This window comes from Miscanthus floridulus, chromosome 18, assembly GCF_019320115.1.
Source record: "Miscanthus floridulus cultivar M001 chromosome 18, ASM1932011v1, whole genome shotgun sequence".
NCBI classification, from domain to species: Eukaryota; Viridiplantae; Streptophyta; class Magnoliopsida; order Poales; family Poaceae; genus Miscanthus; species Miscanthus floridulus.
The window spans coordinates 64,532,053-64,557,688 of NC_089597.1; positions in this window are offsets into that span (position 1 = coordinate 64,532,053).

A 25,636-nucleotide genomic window follows, 5' to 3' on the forward strand; every position below is an offset into this window, starting at 1 on the left:
GTGCATTGTTCCCGTTTTGTCCTCTAATTCGGAGTGCGTTTGTAAAACTGGTCTAGTTTTTGCATACGAACTCGGATTTAGACATTCCATATATCAAAATCGATCAGAAAAAAATTTGGATCGATCCATCCCCAATTAATTAGGGTTGGAGATTTTTCTTTTGGTCAAAAAGTGGTCACAAGATCCTCTTTTCGTGGTCACAAGGTTTTTGTCGATTTCGAGCACATCTTCTGAAAATTCCACTGGCCACGTCTTTCACTTGTTTAAGCTCATATTTTCTGTGGTTACTTCTTTTGTGCTCCTAAGTGAAGAAAAAATATCAAAAAAATAAAAATAAAAAGTCAAAATTTCTCAAAAAAACAACGACAACCCAAAAAATTAGAAAAAAGAGAGGGGCAAAAGAGGAACAATATCTAGAGGAGCACATAGAGAGCACCATTTGAGCTGTGTTTCTGTGTGCTGATTTCTGCCTTATTCCTAATCATATTCCTATTGTTCACATCTGGTACTTGGAATGTGAGTAGGCCAGCAACTAAGACAAGTACTTGGGATACTTATTTAGCTTTGCTATTCAGTTGCGAATTTTGCTATTCCTTGCTACTATATTGTGCCTGTCCTAAGCTCCACTTTCTTCTAACCAAGTATAGGTTCGCCTTGCAACTGTTACACTCAAGCTACAACGGTATCACAGTCACCGACCTATTGCACCACCTGTTGCTTTGGTAAGAACACTTGTAAGACCGTGGTAAGACGCTTGAGAGTTGAGTGCCTTGTTTTTCCTTGTCCACAACCTAAGTAGTTGGTAGGGATAATACTATTTGTGTTGTCTTTTGCTGTCTTCTAACAATGACAGGTTGTTCGTATCCACCGACTTATGATGGTATAGGTGCTGATGAGTACATGGAGTGGGAAATTGCCATCGATAACATTTTTGCTACTCGCTTTATGTGTCCAAGGAGGAAGGTAAAAAATGCAGCTAGTGTTTTGCGACATTCTGCTTTATCTTGGTGGGAGTCTTTAGATCCTTCTAATAAACCTCAAACTTGGAATGATATGAAACTTCTTATGCAAGAAACCTTTGTTAATCCACCTCCTATTTTGACTTTATATGATGAGGTGCACCATTTAGAGGAAGAGTATGTTGTTATTCCTCTTGCTATGACTAACCTTCTGCAGGATAATGTACATAAGCGAGAGGATGACATGGAAGAAAATGAGGAGCTCACAACCTCATATGCAAATTCAGAACCATCACTTCACAATGCACCTATTACTCCTGCTAAAAACATGGGTAATGCCCATGGTGCTACACTCACGGAAGGTGAAAATTGTCTTAATGTACTAAATTTTTCCACAAACCATGCTATCATAGAGCAATTGTTAGTAGAACCCTCTCTTGATTTATATTTGTCCCATGATAATTTGCTTGATGTTCCTTGTGATAAAGATGCATTGGTTGATGATGCTTCAGTTTTACATGTTTTGGAACCAGTCACTTGTGCTAAAAATAAACATGTTATTCATATTGCTACTAAAACTGATGAGCTCAAACTGTTGTCTTCTTTACATACTTTGGGTTACATTGAATTTGATGTTTTGTGTAACCTAGATTATTTGGAGGAGAGCCTTTTTAAATATGCTGATTTACCTTGGTTTTCTAAACACACACATCATGTTATTGGCAAATATAACAACAAGGGACAATATATGATACATCGAGTATACATTTGTAGTAATATGAATTTTCCTTTTATTGTACAAGATTATGATCATTTAGAGGGCAACCATAATAATACAAACATTTTCTCATGTTCCTCAAAGAAACAAGTTCACTTCCAAGAAGGGGAGCAATGTTGGTTGCTACCTATGTCTGCTAGGCCATCTATTCCTGCATTGTCTTTAGTTAGTTCTAATCTTTTGCAGGATAGTGTTGACATACATCATGTGCATTCGGATCATGTAGTCTACATGCTTACTAAAATTTTTATGCGAGATGACATGCTACAAACTTGGAAACATGGTCATGTTCCTTCTCACAATTATTTCAATTCCCTTTGTTTTCGCAACCCCGTTCTCCTTTATGTTGTGCAGGATCAGTTTTAAGCACAATTGACGCTGAGGACGGCTTTTCATCAAGAAGGGGAGGATGATGAGGACATGACACCCATGCATATGACCATGTTTGGCACATGGTATGGAGGGGTAGCAGGCCAGCAAGGGTGTCCAAGTCAAGAAGGAGGTTCGAGGCTAATTCGGTTCGAGTCCCCGAGGTGGAGGCCCAAAGCAACTCAAGTTCGAGTCTGTCTCGGCCTACAGGACCAGTCTGCCTTAAACTGGTCACCCTAGGACGCATCCAGACTCCATTTTTGACGATCCACATATGGTTGGAAAGCTAATTTGATAAGGAAGTCAACCTATGTGGTTTCATGTCAAAATACCTTCAGAATCAATAGGAATCGTCACAACAAATCAGCAGTCTAGAATCTGCTAGGGTGCTGCGACACCGTCTTTTAATCCGTTGGTCCGTGTATCGTGTTTGGGCCCATTAGGGGGCGCGTCCAGGGGGGTGACACCCAAGACTCTATAAATAGCAGCCATCGCTCTCCTTAGGGTTTGGGATTTGTTTAGTTCTTGATTTCCTCATGAAATAGACATTGTTTTGCTGCAACTGTCGCCGCCAAGGCCGCTTGCTGTGAACCAGGGCCCCAAGTACTTGATCTTGTTCGCCTATGGCGATTAGTCCTTTTGAATAAAGACTTGAACTCCTTCTCATTATCATAAGCCTCATATTTATTTGCAATTTCAGATTGCGTTCACCCCGTTCTTGCTTGTGTTCTCGATTCGCTTGTAGGAAAGCCTTCTCGGTGAGGTCAATCGCGTTCGTGTGGTTGATAACCAACAGAGCAGTGGTGTAATAGTTGCAGGGGTCCAAATCAGTCTTGGTTCGAAGCCTAGATCATGAATGTCGAGTCTCCACAAATCGACGCTATTATATCTTTTGGAAGATCGGGCCTAGTCTACATCACGAACCACCAGAACGGTGCCTCTAGCATTGATGAATCCCACCGCGTACTCCGCAGCTGATCAGACGCTTTCTAGTTGAGCTGATAGATCTAAAAGATTCAAGGGGGGGACGATCAAGATCTTGAAGATAAAGTTAAGTAATGATCGAAAGTTGTGGTAGGCATCTCACCCATGATTCTGGCCTCAGCTTTGGACAACCTATCCTCCACCAAGTCAGCCTTGAAGGGTGATCGGCATCGAGCCATGGCCAGAGCCGATTCTGCGATGGAGAGGTAGTCGGTGAGCTTCTAGGCCAGCCCGATTGATGGAGGCATGCAGATCATCATTATCTATCCTCCTCCTCGAGTAGCAGGGGAGCTGGCAGCGAGTTGTTGATGAGGACGACCCTAGGAAGTTTGGTGGAGTTAGCCCTGTTCTCCAGGACAGTGGGAGCATCCAGAGTTACACCCTCCTGGTGATGAAGACACCGGCGTGGTGATGCGAAACTATTGAAGACCTCCTCAGTGGGCCTCTTGCCATTCTCCATACCTTCAAAACTATGAGAAAGCAGAATTGCACAAAAGATGCAGAAGGTTTTTCAATCCACAGCCGTGGCCCGTATATATAGCCCGGGAAGGTGAGAAGATAGACTTCGTCGGGGTTATGGAATTAAAGTCAGATATGGAAATGGATCGACACTTTGGAAATTCAAGGGATGGATCACGAAGAAACAACAAATTCAGATTTATTGCTTCCCATAATTACAAAATATCGTGGGATAGATACGAAAGGTTTACATTGACCAGCGATCAACCCACCAAAGCTTCTTTGGATTGAAGGGAGTCTGGATCCCCACAAGGCCGAAGGTCATCATGAACCTGAGTCACATCGGCCCATTGATAAAATTGCATCAATGGGGAGGAGAAAGGCCGCCTGCTTAAAAGATGCCCATATACCCAACCGATTTCTCGGTGACTAGGAAACATTGGGACAGAAAGCTACCTATTAAAAGATGCCCATTTCTCGGTGGCTGGGAAACCATGGGAAAGAAGTCTGTGGTTTTCTCGATGGGCATTCGATGAAGCGAACAAGGGAAAGGTGTCCACACATTTTAGCCCTTGCAAACACTAGAACAGCTCTGCGATCATGGAGAGAAGACTCAGGTGATATCACAAGAATTCTTCTAACCAGCAGTAGCTAATCCTCTTGCTCAACAAAGCGCTAAGATGAGCGACACAATCACCCTATGCACAAGAATTCTTCTAACCACTCAAGATCCTCATAGCAAGGAATTAGACCATGAAGGGTCCGACGGAGCCAGAGGCACTCGAGGAAGTAAGCAGAAGAGAAACATAACTGAGTTGTTGAATTGCTCTCGCCAGAGTCAGATAGACATTTTATAGTTGGCCTAGAAAGATGGATCCAAACACCAGTGGAGCGATGATGCTCTCGTAAAGCTTTGAAGCATCGGCTCATAAGCTGGCAAAGATAGTGACAGACAGTAGACCCCAGATCAAGATTCTCTACTCGTGACTACAGATATGTCAGGTGTGCAGGCATGATAATTTTAGAATAAAATTACTTTTATCCCAAAATTGGGGGGCATGTGTTTACACCAAAATTTGGAAAGAAGAATTGTAGGAACTCGAAGCTCCCAAGATCGTGTCATCAAGGAATCAATTGCATAAAGATGATATCAGCTGATTCAAATGCAGCACTGGAATCAGCTCTCTTCAGATAGCGCCAGTAGATAACGACAAAAGCTATGATTGGCGCCGGAAGAAATATGTCGGACTCTACAAAAAGGGAAAGCTTAGGGTCCAAGTTATCTTAAATTAGGAATGTTTTATTATATACCAAAGATTGTAATGAGTCATACTTAAGTACGATTCATGATTAGGCTCTGGGTATAAATATTGAACCCCGGCTATTGTAAAAGGACATCCAATCAATCAAATACAAGTTATTTACTTTTTTGGCTCCAGCCAACCCTTAGGAGTAGGAGTAGAGTAGATCTCGGTGAGTTCTTCAGTGAGCAGGGCAGCATCGGTCCGGCCGACCTCTGGCTTGTCTGTAAGTACCGTCATGGTTTATACTTTGGTTTGTATGACTGCATCGATCCAGGTCGACCTTCACTGTGAACTTTAGTATAAGCTAGTTATCGACTCTTGTCTAGCTCAAGTACGGCTGCATCGATCCAGTCGACCTCCACTGCTCGAACTAGATTAAGGTCAAGTTATTGGCTCTATCCAAGGGTGGCATCCTTCGGTTAGATTCATTAAGTTACTGATCTTGCTAATGTCTTCATTGTCATTAGTTTGCAGCAACATCAATCTGCCCGGTCAAGATTGAGTTAGATCTGCCTTATATCCCTTCAGTCCGTCGTTCGCTTTATTACAACATGATGTTTCTTACTCTGAGCGATGGATTATGTTTCATCGATTGTTCTACTTCAATCTTGATCATGCATAGTACGCGGTTAAGGCATGGATAATCTTGAAGAGGTTTGCTGGCTAGTTAAATCTAGTTTATAGTTCACCATTATGGCTATAATGATCTGGTCAATCCCCACTAATGGCACTGTAGGATGGACGATGCTAGTTAGTAGATTTGTTCTTGATTAGGCGTGACTTTAGCTGTTTGCTATGCCTGCATTGGCTAAATAGCCGATCACCTGTGCGTTAACTCCTACAGTGTGCGTCCATGATTCTGTTAAGCTTGAATAGATCTGTGTACTTTAAGGGTTTGATTCATTGTCTTTTTCATGGCTGCATCGATCCGGTCGAACCCCACTATTAGAGATAGCAGGTTAGGTCTGAGGAGTCCATAGGTTTGTTCATGTGAAATAGTCGATTATTCACACGATGTAGTTCTCTTCACTTGAAATAGCTATTTCAGTTGATTCATCGAGCCTTCGCGTGTAGCGTGTTTTTCAGAAAGCCTGTCGAGGTATGGATGTTTTTACGGATTCTTCGGTTTTAGTTTGTTACTATCATCATAGCTACCATCGATCCGGTCGAACCTCACTGCTGGTGGTAACAGATTAGATTCAAAGCGTTTGTAGGTCCATTCGTATCAGATAGTCGATTTGTTCACATGCTATATCCTTTCTCGTTAGATTCAATGGCTCAATGTTTTATACTAGCAATATCTGTCTAGCTGATGATCTCATTTACATCTACGTATAATGTACCTATCAATATAAAGTCAAATACTACCCACTGAGGTTTATAGTCCGTAACAGCCAATTTTTGTGCGTATCGGCTATTTGGTCGCTTTTCACATCTGGCTGCTCCCTAAGCGGCACAATTGGAACTGTCTGAGCACAGACCGGCATGTTCCACCTTAAATTACTGATAAACTTTCTCTCCTTATCAATTGTAGAGTCAAATTGACTGGCATGCCTCGAGAGGAATACGCAGGATCGGTTATCCCTATGTTGAAGTCAAGCGGATCTCCAGCTCGATCAAGCAGATCCTTCTGGCTTGCCGTGTGTCAACGCATTTTCGCGCCGATAGTTAGGCACTGAATTAGGTCTTGGCCCAAAAATGAAAGTTGTTACTCTAGTCAAGTACTACAACTTTGCTTAAGGGTGCACTGCCATGCAAACACTATGCTATAATTCAACTTTGGTCAAAGTAGGATCATGAAAAATAGAGTTTCTAGAATAACTATGACTTGGGGGCTGTTTTGGTCCATGTCATGAATACCAAACTTGTTCCATGTACCCTCCTAAGTATGACTAAGGTGTTTTTGTGACCTCACAACCATTTGTCACATTGTTCACCCATGATCACAAGCATATGTATGTATATAAGCAACATCACATGTGATAAAGATAAAGTGAATGAGATGAAACTTCTTATGCTCAAAGCCCATGAATGCTTGAATGATGCTTGTGCTCATGAAATGTAAGTGCTAAATGCAATGCTTGACACTAGGGTGTTACATCCCCTTCCCCTTATAGAAATCTCAGTCCTGAGATTCGAAAGACCTACTATTTTTCATAGAAAGTTGGATAAACCTCACGTAAATAATCTTCATGTTCCCACAGTAGCATCTTGCTCACTATGATTATTCCACATCACATTTGTGAAACTTGATCACACGATTTCGAGTTACTCTATCCTTGCTATCTATAATTTGCATCGGCTTCTCTTCATAGGCTAGATCCAATCCTCACTTGATATCACTAACCTCCATTCTTTCTTCTAGAACACGTAAGCATTTCTTTAATTGGGATACATGAAAAACATTAAAGATAGCCCTCATTTCTAGAGGTAACTTAATCTTGTAGACTACTCTTCTGCTTTTCTCAATGATTGGATATGGACCTACATATCTGGGTGCAAGTTTTCTTTTTACCCCAAACCATTGTACCTTTTTCATTGGTGACACTTTTAGGTATACATAATCACCTACTTCAAACTCAATGGGTCTTCTTCTCGTGTCCGCTTAACTCTTCTGCCTTGATTGAGCGGCTTCTATATGTTGTTGAATGATATGCGCCTGCTCTTCAGCCTCTTTGACAAAATCAATACATAGTATATCCTTTCTCCAGGTTCAACCCAATTCAAAGGATTCTACATTTACGGCCATACAAAGCTTCAAAAGAAGCCATCTTAATACTCTCTTGATAACTATTGTTGTAGGAAAACTTAGCTAACGGTAACCATTTTTCCCATGAACCCTTTGAAGAGATGACACAAGCTCTCAACATGTCTTCCAATATTTGATTTACATGTTCAGTTTGCCCAGAGGTCTGAGGGTGATAGGCAGAACTTTTGACTAAGTTGGTGCCTAACATCTTGTGCAAATGTTCCCAAAAATGAGCAGTGAATTGAGGCCCTCTGTCAGACACAATGGTTCTTGGCACGCCATGTAGATGTACTATGTGGGAGAAATACAACTCAGCATACTCATGCGGTCGATAGTTGGTTCTGTCTGGAATGAAATGTGCAGACTTAGTTAGGCGATCCATAATCACCCATATGGAATCAAAATTCTTATGAGTACGTGGAAATCCAACAATAAAGTCCATGTTAACTTCTTCCCACTTCCAACCTGGAATAGACAGTGGTTGAAGCAGTCCAGCAGGTTCCAAATGAACAGCCTTAACTCGACAGCAATTATCACATTTAGCAACATAAGCTGTAATTTCCTTCTTCATTTTGGTTCACCAAAAATGGGTCTTCAAGTCCTGATACATTTTACTACAACCCGGATGAATGGATAGTTTAGAAGAGTGAGCCTCACCTAAGATCTAGTTTCTAAGTTCCTTATCCATTGGCACTACCAGTCTATCTTTAAACCATAGAACACCATTCTCATCTATCCTGAAATACCTAGTCTCTTGCTCTTTCATCTTTCTTTTGATGTGGAACACACCCAGATCTGTCTTCTGAAGCTCGATGATCTTGCTCTCAAGAGAACAACTTATCATAATATTGTGCAGCACAGCAGGATGTAACAAATTGAAGCCTTCTTCTAATAGAGAATTGCAATGAGACTTTCTGCTCAAAGCGTCTTCAACAACATTCACTTTGCCAGGATGATAATGTACTTCTAAATTGTAATCTTTGATCAATTCTAGCCATCTTCTCTGTCTCATATTCAGTTTAGGTTGAGTGAAGTATACTTAAGACTCTTATGATCTGTGTAAATATGACACACATTGCCAAGCAAATAGTGTCTTCAAATCTTCAATGCATGGACAACCGCTGTTAATTCCAAGTCATGAGTTGGGTAATTGAATTCATGTTTTTTCAGTTGACGTGAGGCATAAGCAATGACTCGTCCTTCCTACATAAGAACACATCCCAACCCGGTACCTGATGCATCACAAAATACATCAAAAGGTTTCTCGATATCAGATTGTGCCAAAACAGGAGCTGAAGTCAACAAAGTTCGTAAAGTGTGAAAAGAAACTTCACACTCCAGAGTCCATACAAACTTCTCATCTTTCTAAAGCAACCTTGTCATTGGCTTGGCGATTTTCGAGAAGTCAAAATGAACTGACGGTAGTAACCTGCTAAACCAAGAAAACTCTGAACTTCGTGAACTGAAGTTGGGGCCTTCCAATCCATAACTTCTTGCACCTTAGAGGGGTCTATGGAGATTCCATTTTCTGACAACACGTCACCTAGAAAAGGTACCTTTCAAAGCCAAAACTCACACTTGCTAAACTTAGCATACAACTTATGTTCTCTTAGCTGTTAGAACAACTCTCAGGTGCTCTGCGTGATCCTCCTCATTTTCTAAATAGATTAGAATGTCATCGATGAACACAACCATGAACTTATCTAGCTCAGGCATGAACACTAAATTCATCATATACATGAAATATGCAGGAGCATTTGTCAGCCTAAAGGACATGACTAAATACTCATACAAGCCATACCTAGTGGAGAAAGCAGTTTTAGGTATGTCTTCTAGCCTGATTTTAATCTGATGGTAACCAGATCTCAAATCGATCTTGGAGAACACCTTAGCCCTTGACAACTGATCAAACAAGATATCAATTCGAGGCAAGGGATACTTGTTCTTGACCATTACGGTATTAAGTGGTCGGTAGTCCACACACATTCGCAAGGATTTGTCTATCTTCTTCACAAATAAGGCGGGACAACCCCATGGAGATGAGCAAGGTCGAATGAGACCTTTCTCTAAAAGCTCTTGCAATTGAACCTTAAGCTCGGCTAGCTCATTTGGTGGCATTCTATATGGCCTCCGAGAGATGGGTGTTGTACCCGGTAATAACTCAATCTTAAACTCTACATCCCTGTCGGGTGGCAACCCGGGCAATTCTTCTAGAAACACATTCGGAAACTCACATATCACTGGAATATCAAGGAGGGTCGTGGTCTGAATAGCACAGGCTAAGTTTTGGAGATCAAAACTTCTAGGAAGTGGCACTAGGAAAGCATCGTTACTCTAGGGTTCCCTCAACATGATGGTTCTAGTCGAAGTGTCAATGAGAACTCCATGGCCACTCATCCATTTCATACCCAAGATTACATCTATTCCCAACCCTAGCAATACCACAAGATCTAAGGTATACTCTTGGTTTCTTATTGAGATGCGCACATCTCTGACTATCTGGTTGGTAGAGATATTATTTTTTGCTACGCTTATGCAATAACCACCCTTATCTACTAGTAACTATCCCTTTGATCATGCTTGGATACAAATATTTGACTCATAAATGAATGTGAGGCTCCAGAATCAAATAAAACAATTGTGGGGTGTTGGTTCACAAGAAATGTACCCGTAGTAACAACTTCACCTGAAGGGATCTCTTCTAGGGTGGTATAGTACACGTGTCCCCGACGTGCATTTGGATTACCCTACTTTTGGTTGTTGTTCTTCTTGGGATAGGGACAATTTCTTGCCCAATGGCCAGTCTTGTTGTAGTTCCAGCATGGCATGCTGCTAGGTGGAACGCTGGAGCTTCCTTGTCATGTGCTACCCTTTGGTAGGGCAATAGAAAAGGCCTTGTGATAGACTTTCTAGGTCTAACTGGTATGTACCTTCTTCTGCGGTGGTCTATACTTTGGAGCAGGTAGGCGAAACTGAGGTCTCGTAGCAATAAGAGCTTTTGATTGAGATGCACCTGCTTCATAAGATCTCTTATGACTCTTAGATGCTAAATAGATGTTATTCTAATTCTTTTGAGTTAAAGCATCACTAACAAACTCATTGAAAGTGGCACACTTGCTGTTAGCTAGAGTCTTCATCAGCTTCGGACTAAGCCCTCCCTTGAAACTAGCAATCTTCTTTGCATCAGTGTCAACAAACTCTATGGCATACCTTGATAGATTGTTAAAGGCATGCAGATACTTAGTTAGGCTCTTTGTACCCTGTGTCAGCCTCATGAATTCTGTATGTTTCATGCTCATAAGCCCCGGGGGAATATAATGTCCCCGAAATGTAGCCTTAAACTGGTTCCAGGTAATTTGAGCATCCTCAATCAAAGTGGATCGATGATGACTCCACCAAATGTCTGTAGGCCCTTGCAGCTGGTGTGATGTGTATTCTGCCTTTAGGTGCTCTATGACCCTTAAGAGACGGAACTTCTATTCAATTGTATTCAACCATTCATCTGCCTGCAATGGCTCCTCTACTTCCTTAAAGATAGGCGGCTTGGTGTCAAGAAAGTCCATAAAATTGTTGAACTAGTTAGGTTCAGGCCCTTGGTGTTGGTCCCTTCCTCGTCCATGGCCAGCATTATGTGTAAGACCGCATAGCACTTCTCCCATGGAACGTTAGGGTTTCCATGAGCTGGGCCATCATCTCCGCTGCGTAGGATGCGGTGGTGGTGGGAGGTCCTCATTGTTATTGCCACGGGAACCACTACCACCTGCATCGTCTCCACCAGCTCCCCTATGGGTGCGCGTCATCTGTAGAATTGCAACCACAAGTAACTTTTGATGATGTCAGAAAAATTGTAGAGGAATTATATAATTATGCCAAACTAAATTTACTAGAGAGAATTTACATTCATACAATAAAACAGAGGCATAATAATTCATTTCCACAACACAACATCACCAATTATATTACTTAGCGATCACGCAATGCATTCTCGTACATGCCAAATACTTGCCAGCACACAAACTGGACATTTATTAAGGTTCAACAACTGACATAGATTAAACATGCAAGGTTCCAAGATTACATCCAAGGAGTACATCATGAGATCAAAACCTAAATTACGAGTTCATTACATAAAGGATCGAAGATAGAGAGCTAGCGCATCTAGCTAGATACTATAGCTAAGCTACTCCTTAGAGTGGTCGCTGTCGATGTCGGACACATCACCACCATGGTCGTCCTCAAAAGGCTTGACCTCTTCCTAAAGCTCATCCTCAGCATCCACCTCCATGCCATCGTCCTCAGCAATCAACATATTGGGATCTTCTTCCACCGCTGGAGCTGGAGGAAGAATTGGGTTCACCATGTTGTTGAGACAATGAACATCCAGCTAAAGCTCCTCAATCTGGCATATGAGTTCCTACTCTCTGCAATCAAACTCCGTTGCCTACCTAGTAGCCTAAAACATAGTCTAGATTCTAGCTGCCTCCCAAGCCTCAGCAAGGTGAATGACCTCGTACCTCTCAGTATAGACATCCTGTATCTCTGTCCTAGCTACATCTCTTTCTACAACAACATTTACCAACTAAACCCGGTGAGCTTCTAAAGCTGCAATAGCATTATCGGTTTCCTGCTGAGCCTCTCTAGCTGCATTTTGATGCCTATGCACATGCCCTGGCAGCTTGTGTTGCGCTAGCCTGTGCTCGCTGGAGCTCTAGCATGCAGCTGACGTAGCTATCTTGGAGGGAGTAGAACATCTTCAGGATGGCAAACATAGCGCTCATAGCAGCACTAGAGCTCTCTGCTCGCTCATCATGGTCTCTCACCAGTGCATTACCGCATGGCTGCATCTAAGCGGTCACCAACGGATCCGTCTGGAGAAAGGTTCCGGTTGGACCATTGACGAGCTCATCACCAAACTCCTGACAGATCTCACTCAGTGCCTCCAAATCTACCACTTGGGCACCTTCCCAAGGAGACTGCCCATCTGACTCAATACTCCAACCTTGCCACTATGGATTGTCTGCATGGGCTGGAATAGTCACCCTCACATCATACCATGGCTGCCCCTCAGCGGCCACTTCCTTCCAGAAGTAGCGGGGTGGCTCAGCGTACCCAACTGAGTTTAGCACCCTCCACAGCAAAGTAGGAGTGCCAAACACAGTCAGGAATGTGTCACTGCAAGACGGGGCTCCTGGTGCTGCCATCTATAGCAAAGTGTGCAACACTTCTAAGAGGATATCATACGTGAGAAGAAATTTAATGAATGGGGTAAGCAATTATAAGGGAGGGAGGAATGCAAAAATGTAAATGCATGGGTGAACATGATGCATGCACGTTCCGTACTGTCCTCACGAATCTTAGGAAAAAATTAAAATTCTAACGACATACACGGTGGCATACATACATTGTCTCAATATACGTAACTAATCAGGCTACACGTTTCATTGTTAGTGTACCTGCATAAGAATTTCATTTCAGCCCAACCCAACATTTATATATGCAAAAATGTAAATCTAGGCTCTAGGTTGCAATTAAATACTTATATATATATATATATATATATATATATATATATATATATATATATATATATATATATATATATATATACCCATACATATACTTTCGTATCAAAGCTACTGGAAATTAAATACGTGTCATACATACATATAAATATGCATCTACAGCCGTATCAAAGCTAACAAACAAGTAAATACCTTAGTATATATATATATGAGACATATATATATATATATACCATAGTACCAAAGCTACCTCTCCCCTTAGACCGCACGTTCACCCTTGCGGTCTTGCCACTCTTACCTTGGGTGTAGAAGCAATTGATCCATACATTACCACTCAAGTGAATGGCATCCATACAATAGCACGCCGTATGGACGACAAAAGTAAAAACCCCCCATGTTAGTACTTATGTAGCCCCCTGATAGTCCTTAACTGAGCATAAAGGATATGACCACTGGCACATTCTAATTTTAAAATTCAGATTTTAACACACCTATATATATAGCTATAAGTTATCAAACTGATTTTATAAAATAAAACCTTTGTTTTAAATACCCATATGACAAGTTGTTGACACAAAATGTGACACACTGTGCCTCACACACAGCAAGCCGAAAAGCGTAGCTTCAATCGGGTTCCTAGGTGCTTCGTTATCCGGAAGCGTGCCAGTCAGTTTGACCTGAAAAAAACTAACAAGGGATAAAACAATTAAATGTCAAACCGGAACATGTCGGGTAATACCAGACAGTTCCACATATATGGCCCTGAAGCCACTTACAACGACATACAGCTATAGAGAGCTGTCTGCCAATGAGTTCATAAACCGTTCAGCTAATCGTAAGATGAATACACGTTGAGACCTGATTGCCGAATACACGTGCATGGGAAGACATGTTTGAACAAGTGAAATTAATTATGCGTTGATGCATAACCAAGCTCGGCAGTTCAGCCGAATTGGGGTCCATGAAGAAGGAACGTGCAAATAAAAACGATTAAACTAATCTAAAACCTGCGTCTGCCGCACGACACCTGGCTTTGTTAAAGCTTAAACATGATTAACATGCATGAACCCGCAACATGTGACAACCTAGATTAAAATAATTCGGCCATTATGAGCACGCTATCTAGTTGCAAAGATATTATGAAAAAGAAATGATCGTTGAAACACGAATAAAACCACAAGAGAGAGAAGGCTGAACAATATCAATCTAGATTGGGCAGAAGTGTGTCACAAATATATATATATATATATATATATATATATATATATATATATATATATATATATATATAATATTCTGTAACATGCAACACTGGATAACTTAATGAATCTATTTAGATTTTGCCATATCTAAAAGAGCCGATAACTATCTTGCTTTTACTGAGCCTATTGAGCAAACGCCTGCCGCACGGTATCCACTCATAAACAAAGCATAAGCAAAGACTTCTTGATTGTCAAACAAAGATCCGCCGCACGACCATTGAAAACAAACAAGACTACTTGCATCATGTCTAAATCCACCGCATGATACTAAACATGATAACAAGGTTGTCGGAACTTACGGAGGTCGACGGATCGATGACTCCTCTCGAAGAACTCGACGACACGACAAAAGGACTCGAAAGTTGGCACGGGGCCGGTTGTATTGATTTGGTTGTGAACACTTATTACAATGGTTGAGGGTCAATATTTATACCCTAGACAAAACACGAGTCCTAGAGGACTACGATTTACAAAGGAACCTCTAAATTAACTTGGAAACCCATGATTCCTTACCCTAAACTTTTAGAGTCCTTTACTATTACAACTTTCACCTTTTCGACCGGCCTTGCCTGCCATCTTTTGTTTCTCCCGAATGGAATCACCGCCTTCTGGAATAACCGACCGCAATGCATTTAGCCGACCGCTTGCCTTGTTTGCCGAATACCCTTCTTCCAGCATGTGGGTCTACCTGTCATCTTCCAGAATCGACCAAAATCTAGTGTTAACACATGCCCCCTCAATTTTGGGATAAAAGTTGTTTTATTCTGAAATTGACCACAAGCTCTTTCATTCTCCTAGGTCATCACCGTCCAAAACCGCAGCCGCTGCCCAAAAATTCAAGCTTTCAGCGCAACCTCGGACCTTCCTCAAATCTTCAATGGCGACCCAGGATGAAATCCCAGAGGTAAACTTCACTTATATTCGGCAACTTTCATTTAATCCTCCCGCTCTTCTTTTGATTTACTCCCCTTTGATTTCAATCATCTTCTAAAGGAATACAAGAGCCAGATTTTGATCCCTTATGCTGTCAACCCCGATTCTTATTTCCTCGGCCCAATGGGAAATCCTGATCCCTCTGAAATTATCGAGAAGGAAACCCAAAGAATTCCTTTTAAGTCTAGGATTACCTCGCCAAACCGATGGCCAAACACGTTCAAGAACTGGCCATTTCCCCCAATTACCGGATGGCGTAACTGGTACAGGAGAATGCTGGAGAAAAGCAGCAGCCACTGGGAAAGTCAGGACATCAGTCATTGTTTGGAGTTATCTTTAGCAGAGACACCCAGGAATGACTCCCTTCTGATAGCAGCTTCTCATTTTTGGTCTGACGCTATCAATGCCTTTATCTTTGGTCATGGTATTATGACCATCACTCTAGCCGACGTATTCATGATGACTGGCTTGAATGTGTCATTGCCAGTATACCCCTACAAGTACAAGAGCAAAAGTAACCAAAGAGCCGTCAGCTCTGGATGTGGATGGGTCAAACATATTCAGAACTACATGAACGCATCTGGCGCCGTCTCTGACAAAGAGTTGAAAGCCTTCATGAACATGTGGCTATGCAGATTTATCTTCTGTGGAAAATCCAATGAACCAACCCTGAATCACATGGTAATGGCTGAAGACTTGGCTGCAGGCACTCAGATCCCACTAGGCAAACATCTCTTAGGGTCTGCTTATCATATGATGCATCAGATTACTCTTCAGATGCGCCAAGGTGGAGAAATCTCTTGTGTGAATGGTCCTTGGTGGCTAATTCAAATGTGGCTTCAACTATATATGCATCAGATAACCTCTGTGAGCCTCTTCAATCTAAGCTTTCCTTTAGTCAACTATGCTGAAGGCAACACAGCAAAGGTCAAGGCTTGTCAGACTTATGGGGAAGCAGCATCATCCATAAGCATTGACATAGACATCGGTCATTTCTTCAAGCTATTTTTCAAAGGATTCGGTAATGTGCTCTGGTTTCCTTACAAAGAAAATGAAGATCTGACTTTGCCCTGCAAGTTTAGCTATGAAATTGGTTGTTCAGGCCAAGAATCCACGGAGATCTTCAACTCCTTTATCAAACCTTGCACTCTGCTAGCTAAATTTCATCATGGGAGATTAGTACAATCAACCTATGAATTCTATTACCCAAACATGGTGGCCAGACAATTAGGATGCGGCCAACTGCCTCCAAAATTCCTCTTCTCAACAATCATAAAGTCAAGGGAAATAATAACAGAAGGAATGGAAGCCAAGAAGGTCTTTGAATTAGGATGGGAATTGCCAATATATGAACCATCTCCATTTGGGCTAATAGATGTTGCTCATCCCTTCTTTGTTTCTTGGTGGCAAGAATGGCATGCTCATATCTTCAATATATCAGTTCATTCTTTATGCAAAAATTTGCAACCCGATTTTGCTTCTGACAGTGAGGTAATTTCATTATGCCCATCATTTCTTGTTCTTGAATCCACTTATTACTTTAACATCTAGTCATGCACAGGATCTTGAGCTTACTCCCCTAGCCAAAGCAATCTAGTACTATTCGGCTGGTCCCAAGCCTGCTCTGGGATTTGATGCTCTAGACTTGAAGGAATTCATGAAAACTCCTGTAACTTTGGATTCAGCACCTTTAAAGGCATTCATGAAAACTTCTGCTACTTCAGCTGCTGCATCTTCAAGAGGAAAAAGCAAAAGGAAAACACCTGAAAGTTTCCTCTTACCCAAGAAACCAAGGACCAAGAAAGCCAGATTACCTCCTAAGGTATGAACCTCTTATTTTCTTTATCAAGTTAACAACCTTACTTAGCAGTAAACTTGACCATCTCTACATTCACTTCTTCCATTGCAGCCACAAGTCGAAATTCCCACACTAGGTAATACCTCAGCGCCTGCAGAACCAACCCCTGAAGTTTCTACTAAAGATGAAGAAATTCATGATAGCAAAATTTCAGAGACTCATGAAGCTGAAGGTTCAAGGGCTTATAAACCTGATGAGACTATAGGTAACATTGTTCAACCAATTCTCTTTTCCTTTCCTTCAATAACATCTATTCTCTTATGCTCATTATCATTTACTTTACTGAAAACAGATGAAATCTTAGATGAACTGGCAAGGGAAACCTCTCCTGATCAAGCTCCAAACCTGTCTCCTCTGAATCTTCAGCCAAGTTCCCCAGCAAGCCATGGTATAACCCATCCTGATGATCAACCAGCTCAGCAGGTAATCCTTTGTTTTAACCTATATTTTTAGCAAAATTACCCAATCGGCTAACACCTTCTTTCTTTTCTTTTCTTTAGAAGAACATCACAAAACCGACCACCAGCTACTCCTTCTCTATTGAGGACTACGTCATTGAGAAAGGTGAAGAGATCACTTCCCATCAAACCTTATCACTGGAAAATCAGGCTCGACTAAAAGAAGTGATCATTCTGCTGAACAAGGATACCATCAGTCTGGTTCAGGATGCAGACCAGATAAAAGACCTCCTTGAACTCATTGATCAAGATATCCCATCTGCTCTCAAAGCTCCCCTAGAATTTGCAGCCCATCTTGACGACCATTTTGCTATGGTGAGAAGAGCAACCAAAAATATATCTTCGAGGACCGCTCTGCAGAAGGATAGATCTCTGAAAAAGCTAGAGATTAAAGATCTTCACTCTCATATCCAAACTACGAGAAATTCCTTGGCAACCTTGGAGCCTGAACTGAAAGCCATGGAGGATGAAAAAAGCAGACTAGAAGCTCAACTAGCCGAACTGAATGCCAAAATTCAATCTCACAAGGCCCATATAACTAATTTGCCAAAGAACATAGAAGCAGCTTCACTGAAGATAGCTTCAACCATCAAAGAAGATCAACAGATCAAAACTAAGTTATCCAGCATCCAGAGCTCCAAAGATGAAGATCAAAAGGTGCTAGATAATGTTAGCCGAATCAGAACTGAGGCTATAGAGGCAATCAATCACCTTCTGAACCAGTAGACATTGGATTTGTAATAAACTTAAATGTGATATCTTCTTTCCCTCGATTAACCAGCTTTATGTTTACTTATTTTTATTCATTCAAAAGCAATCGGCCTCTTTCCCTTAAATTACGCGATTGGAATGTAGCCAATTGTCTCCATTCTTCCGATAGCCGAACGATTCCAATTCAAACATTGTGAGGGTATAACCGAACAACGTTGGCTCCAACAAACCAAGGAGATATCCGAGTGACGTTCGACTTAACCCATGCTTGGCCCAGCCCAGTAACGGCCCAGCCAAAAGGGAGAAAACCTACTCCGCCGTTCGGGATTCTCGCCCCACAACCCCGTGGAATTCGCCACGATCCCTCGCTTTGGCTTATAAATAGACTTTTCCATTGGCCTTCATCACTATCTTCGCCTCAGCGTTCTCACATCCGTCTCTTCCACTTCCTTCATCCGATTCACTCTAGAAGGAAACCCTAACTTCCATCAAAGCAAATGACGAACAGTGGCAACCGTGGCAAGCGTCCTGCTGACGGAGAGGCTGAAGGAAGCAGGGCATCGCGCTGCCGGCGTCGTGGGTATGATTCGGCCTTTTGCCCCCTTTGCAATTTCCTTGTTCATCTCTTAATTTCGATTTCTTCCTCCTCATTCATGAGGATAAGGGTCATCAGCTCCAGCCAATACCATCTCCTTCCTCCAGTGACGGCAGCTCAACCGGGAACTCCATCATCCGGCTCCTCCGGGTCTTCCAGCTCTTCAAGCTCTTACCACTCCAATCCTTGGGGTTCGGCAGAGCCAGCAGATGCACACCATCCATACTCTCACGAGGAGGCGCTCAAGTTTCGCCAGGAGAGGGACGAAGCCCGGGAGGAGCTAGGCGATGTCTCCAAGAAGTTCGGCATCGATCAAGCCGAATGGGAGGACCAGCGGAAGCAATTCTGCGACGCCATCACCGGTTTGATATCCTCATTTAGTTTTATCATCCTAGCTTCCTTTGCTTGCCGACTCATTTCTTCTTTTCTGTCCAGCTCTTTCCGCGGAGAATGACCGCTTGAAGGCGGCGGCGAACAAGATCGCCGACAAGGTGAATGCCCAGGGGGAGACATCCGAAGCACGCCTTGATGCTGTGGACAGCCGCATTGATCAGGCCGTCATCCAAGGTGTGCACCTCGGCGCTTCTCTCGGGCTGGCGGCAATGACCTCCCAAACCAACGAGGACTACTCCTCCCAGCCAGTCAGCTTCGTTGGAGGACGCCCGGACGAGATCGACGACATTGATGAACGTCTGGAGGCCTACGATGATCATGCCGCTGCCCTTGCTGAAATCACAAACCCCCAGTCCATCCTCAACAAGTTATTTGAGGAGTAGTTTGTATTAGGATAAACTTTTATAAATAATCTCGTCCTTTGGAATAATATTTACTTCTTTGAATCTTTCCACTTGCAACTGTCAGAAAAATGCTGAAAACAACTCAGTTTTGGATAAACATTCTTGTGCTAGAGGCGATGCAAACTGCATCGGCTATTTTGTGCTAAAGGCGATATGAACGATATCGGCTATTCTCAATCTTGTATCTGATTTTTAGGCTAAAGGCGATATGAACAATATCGGCTATTCTCAGTCTCGTATCCGACCTTCAGACTAAAGGTGATTCTTTCTTTGTCGGTTTTTCTGATCTACATTCATGAACCAACCTCAACACTGGGGTAGTATTTCTTAAGAAATCTTCCATTGATAGCTCTGGTAAACTCTTCTCCAAATAAAGTCTTTAATATGTATGCATTGCCTGGTACACATTCTACAATTCAGAAAGGACCTTCCCAATTTGGAGACCATTTGCCGAACGCTCTATCCTTTGTTCCAACTGGCAATATAGTTTTCCAAACCAAATCTCCTTCTGCGAATTGCTTCAGCCTAACCCTTTTGTTATAATACCTGGCAACGCGTATTTTATTTTTCTCAATATTTTCCAATGCCTTGAGGCGAATCAAATGTAAATCTTCCAATTCATCCATCATCAGATTCTTATAATCTTCTTTTGCCAATTCTTTCTGTAACACAACTCGCCTTGAATCTAACCATAACTCCCATGGTAGTACAGCATGATGCCCATAAACCAGTTCATAGGGAGACGTTTGAGTGGATCCATGACAAGCCATTCGGTAAGCCCACAGTGCTTCATTAAGAACCAAGTGCCATTTCTTTGGTTTTTCATCAATCTTCTTCTGGATAATTTTAATCATAATCTTATTTGATGCTTCTGCCTGACCATTAGCTTGTGCATAATAAGGAGAAGAATTATACAACTTAATCCCCATACTTTTGGCAAAGTCACAAAATTCTGAAGAAGTAAATTGAGTTCCTTGATCAGTTGTTATAGTCTGAGGAATCCCAAATCTGTGAACTATATGTTCCTTAACAAAACTGATCATATTCTCTGACGTTACCTTCTTCAAAGGGATAGCCTCAACCCACTTGGTGAAATAATCCGTGGCCAAGAGTACAAATTTGTGTCCCTTACTAGAAGGAGGATTAATCTGACCAATTAAATCTATACCCCATCCTCTGAACGGCCAAGTCTTAATTATAGGATTCATAGCAGACGCTGGAACTTTTTGAATATTGCCGAATTTCTGACAATTGTGACACCCTTTGTAATATTCAAAACAATCTTCCAACATAGTTGACCAAAAATAACCAGTTCTTCTAATTATCCACTTCATCCGATGAGCTGACTGATGTGCACCACACAATCCTTCGTGAACCTCATACATCACTTTCTTGGCCTCTTCTTGACTTAAGCATTTGAGTAATACTCCATCGATGGACTTGTAATATAACTGATTATCAAGAAACACAAATTTGAGAGCTTTGTACCTGATTTTTCGGGAAACCTTTTGAGATGGATTTTTCAGATAATTGATAACTTCGTATCTCCAATCACCATCTACTGGATCAGTATTTAAAACATCTTCCTCCATAGCAAAAACTTCCTGATTCTCTCGATATCCAGAAGCAGCTTGAGCTAACTTATTTGCTTCTTCATTGTACTCTCTAGGGATGTGATGCAAGGTTACTATCAGAAAATTCTTCAAAAGTTCTCTACACTCCTCATAATATTCTCTTAACACATTGTTCTTGCATTCATACTGACCATTCAGTTGATTAATCACCAACTCAGAATCCCCAAAGATTTCAACAGCAATGGCCTTTACTTCTATAAGAAGCTGAAGCCCTCTAAGCAATGCTTCATACTCTGCCTGATTGTTAGTAACATGAAATTCAATAGGAACTGCATACTCAAAAGCTTTTCCTTGTGGAGAAATCAAAAGAATACCAGCACCTCCACCTTTGTTACAAGATGATCCATCGAAGAATAAGGCCCAAGGCGCAATGCTTATCGCCTCAACAGAAAGATCCCGATGTTGGGTAATAAAATCGGCAATAATTTGACCCTTTACCGCCTTTGCCGACTCATACCTTAAATTAAATTCTGACAATGCTAAAATCCATTTGCCAATTCTTCCATTCAAAATCGGCATTGATAACATATGTTTGATTACATCAAAACTAGAAACCACCACGCATTCGGAATTCAACAAATAGTGCCGTGATTTGGTACATGAGTAATATACACACAAGCAAAGTTTTTCTGTAGCCGAATACCTTGTTTCTGGGTCTAGTAGTTTTCGGCTAAGATAAGCTATGACTCTTTCTTTTCCTTTAAACTCTTGCATAAGGGCCGATCCTATCGTTAGGCCATCAGCCGCCACATACAACTTAAAAGGCTTGTCAAGTTGTGGAGGTACCAGCACAGGTGGTGCTTTCATATATTGTTTGATCTCATCAAAAGCCTTTTGTTGTATGTCACCCCATATAAATCTTTGATCTTTCTTGAGTTTTAATAAAGGGGAAAAGGGTAAAACTCTTTCTGATAGATTGGATATGAATCTTCTTACAAAGTTGATTTTGCCTAACAATGATTGCAACTCTATGAGATTAGTTGGTGGCACAACTTTGTCTATTGCTTCCATGCTCTTTTTCCCAACTTCAATTCCTCCTTTATGAACTAAAAATCCCAAAAACTCACCAGCCGAAACTCCAAAGGCACATTTGTTTGGATTCATCTTCAAGCCATGCTTTCTTGTGCACTCCAGAGTCTTTCTTAAATTGGCTAAATGTCTTTCACGATTTCTAGACTTGACTACTACATCATCGATGTAGATTTCTACAATCTTGCCGATCAGCTCATGAAAAATATAATTCATAGCTCTTTGATAAGTTGCACCGGCATTCTTTAACCCAAACGTCATGACTATCCACTCGAACAAACCAAATATGACCAGGACATCTGAAAGCTGTTTTCGAAATATCTTCTATTGCCATAAAAATTTGGTTATAGCCAGCATTACCATCCATAAAACTAATGACCTCATAACCTGCTGCTGCATCTACCAGCAAATCGGCAACTGGCATTGGGTAACCATCCATGGGAGTAGCCTTATTAAGATCCCTAAAATCTATGCAAACTCTCATTTTTCCATTTTTCTTGTATACCGGTACTATATTTGAAATCCACTCTGCATACTTGCATGGACGAATGAAGTTTGCTTCTATTAACCTTTCAACCTCCTTCTTCACATCGGCCAATACTTCCTCTTTGTATATCTTCCTTGGAGGTTGTTTATAAGGACGAAATCCAGGTTTAATGGGTAATCGATGCTCAACAATGGAACGATCCAATCCAGGCATTTCCGTGTAATCCCAAGCAAAACAGTCTTTAAACTCTTTCAACAAATCTATTAACTTTGATTTATATTCTGGGTTTAACTTTGCACTAATATACATCGGCCTTGGCTTAGAACCATCACCAACATTAATTTCTTCCAATTTATCAGCCGACATAAAACCACGTCCCAACTTTCCTTTGTTGCCATCGACGGGATTTCCCATTAAAAATTGCTATGAGAGCCGACTGCTTGGATCGGCTGTTGGCCCTCGCTGAAAACATTTACAGGACCTTCTTTCCACACTTTTCCAGAGAAACAATCGACGCCCTCATATTCCCAATAGGTAGATTCTGTGGCAGCAACACTTACCGAATTATCAGCATGTACAACTTCAACATCATCTCCAATCCATTGAATGAGAATTTGATGCATAGTTGAAGGAATGCAACAATTAGCATGGATCCAATCTCTGCCCAAGAGTAGACTATATGCCCCCTTGCCATCAATGACAAAAAAGGTAGTAATCAGAGTTTTTGACCCAATAGTCAGTTCGACATGGACAGCACCTCGGGTATCGGAAGGATTGCCAGCAAAGTCCCTAAGCACCATGTCAGTTTTCAACAATTCTTCATTATTCATCCCAAGTTTCCTGAAGGTAGTATAAGGCATGATATTGATAGCAGCCCCTCCATCGACAAACATCTTAGTTAAAGGCTTGCCATTGACATATCCCTTTAAATAGAGTGGTCTCAAGTGACGATTCTTGATTGGTTTATCAAAACAGCCTGCTGTGTTAATACAAGCTGAGCCATCAAATCCTGACATTCACTTTCATCAAAATCAGAGTACACCTCTTCTTGGACATCTTGGCTTTCGGGAGCTATAAATTCTGATGGGAGGAAGAAAGCCATACAAGCATTAGCCAAAGGATCACATCCATCAGGCTTCTTTTTTGGACGCCATATTTGTTTTGTTTCGGTAACTTCCAGTTCTAACTCCCTATTCCTCAACCGTTGCACTCTTCTTTTCTAACTTTTCCTCAGACCTGGAGGACACCACTGTCCTTTTTGCCATACATATTTATAGAAGTCAGCTCCTTCATCATGCACTCTATCATGAATCCAACCTGAACCTGCAACTCTTTTCCTTTGCTGACTCTCAAAGCCACCTATTTTTAAACGCCGATCATCTTCAGGAACCTTCGTTCCAAGTCTTTCACAGACGGGACGGCGGTTGACTCGAGATTGCCTATACTCGGAGTACTGAGCACTACACTCCGGACAATTATTTCTTGCAGGCAACCTCAAACCTTCATTCCAACAATGCCTAAAGAACGAACAACCCCAATGAGACTGCTCCTGTTCTGTCATGTATTCTTCTTGCTCCCTTCGGTATACTTCCTCCTCATACCTCCGGCGTTCTTCCATAAACCATTGCTTCTTACAGTATTCCTTCTCTTGTTCCCTTTGCCACTTGTTTAGCAAAATACGTGATGTAACTCTGGGTTCGGAAGTTTGACCTTTCTCGGTTTGGCTATTCTGAAACCGAACTCGTTGCTGCAGCTCTCTACTGGTGACTTGCCGATCCGGGTCAACAGCACCACTCTCCTTTGCCCTATCAGAAGTCAACACCTTCACCTTGCCTTTACCCTTGAGATCATTGGCAGAGACCATATTCACAGAGAAAGAAATCATATTTTGTGGAAAAGGTTGATCATCAATTTTCATCTTACCATCAAACCTCAAATGTCCCTCTTGGATAGCTTTCTGGATTCGTATTCTGAACACTCGGCAATCATTAATAGAATGAGAATTAGTGTTATGAAAACCACAATACTTTTTGTCTTTCACTCCTTCAGGACGTAGCATAGGATGTCCTTCTGGCAGCTTGATGCGCCCTTCCTTTATCAACAATGCAAAAAGTCTATCTGCCTTAGTAACATCAAAATCATAGGTTCCCTTTTGTTGTTTCAACCAGCGCTGACTAACTTGAGTGGGTTCCTTTGCCCAATTTAACTCAGCTGCAGCTATCTCATCTTCATCAATATACTCAGTCGCTTCATCCAGAAAGCCTTGATACACCTCATTAGTGGCATTGTTCTTCTGAAAGCGATTATCTCTCCTGAATCCTTGGGCTTGATTACTCATAGCTGCTAAACGCTGTGTAAGTTGGCCAAGATCATCAAACTCTAAACCGAACAATTTCTCCCTGATATTCGGCAACATTCCTGCTATAGCTATTCCAGGTAGTTGATCATCTGGTAAATTTAGAGAATAACACATATTCTTAGTCTCTCTAAATCTGCGAAGATACTCCAATGGTGTCTCATTTGTTCTCATCCTCAGACTCATGAGATCAACCAACTTCTTCTCATTGGTACCCGTATAGAAATATGAATGAAACTTCTGCTCTAGTTCTGCCCACGTACCAATGGAATGAGCTGGTAGAGACGTGAACCATGTGAAAGCTGGTCCTGTAAGAGACAAAGGAAAATATCGAATCCTCCAAGCTTCATCTGAAGCAGCTTCTCCAAGCTGCATTAGGTACCGACTGACGT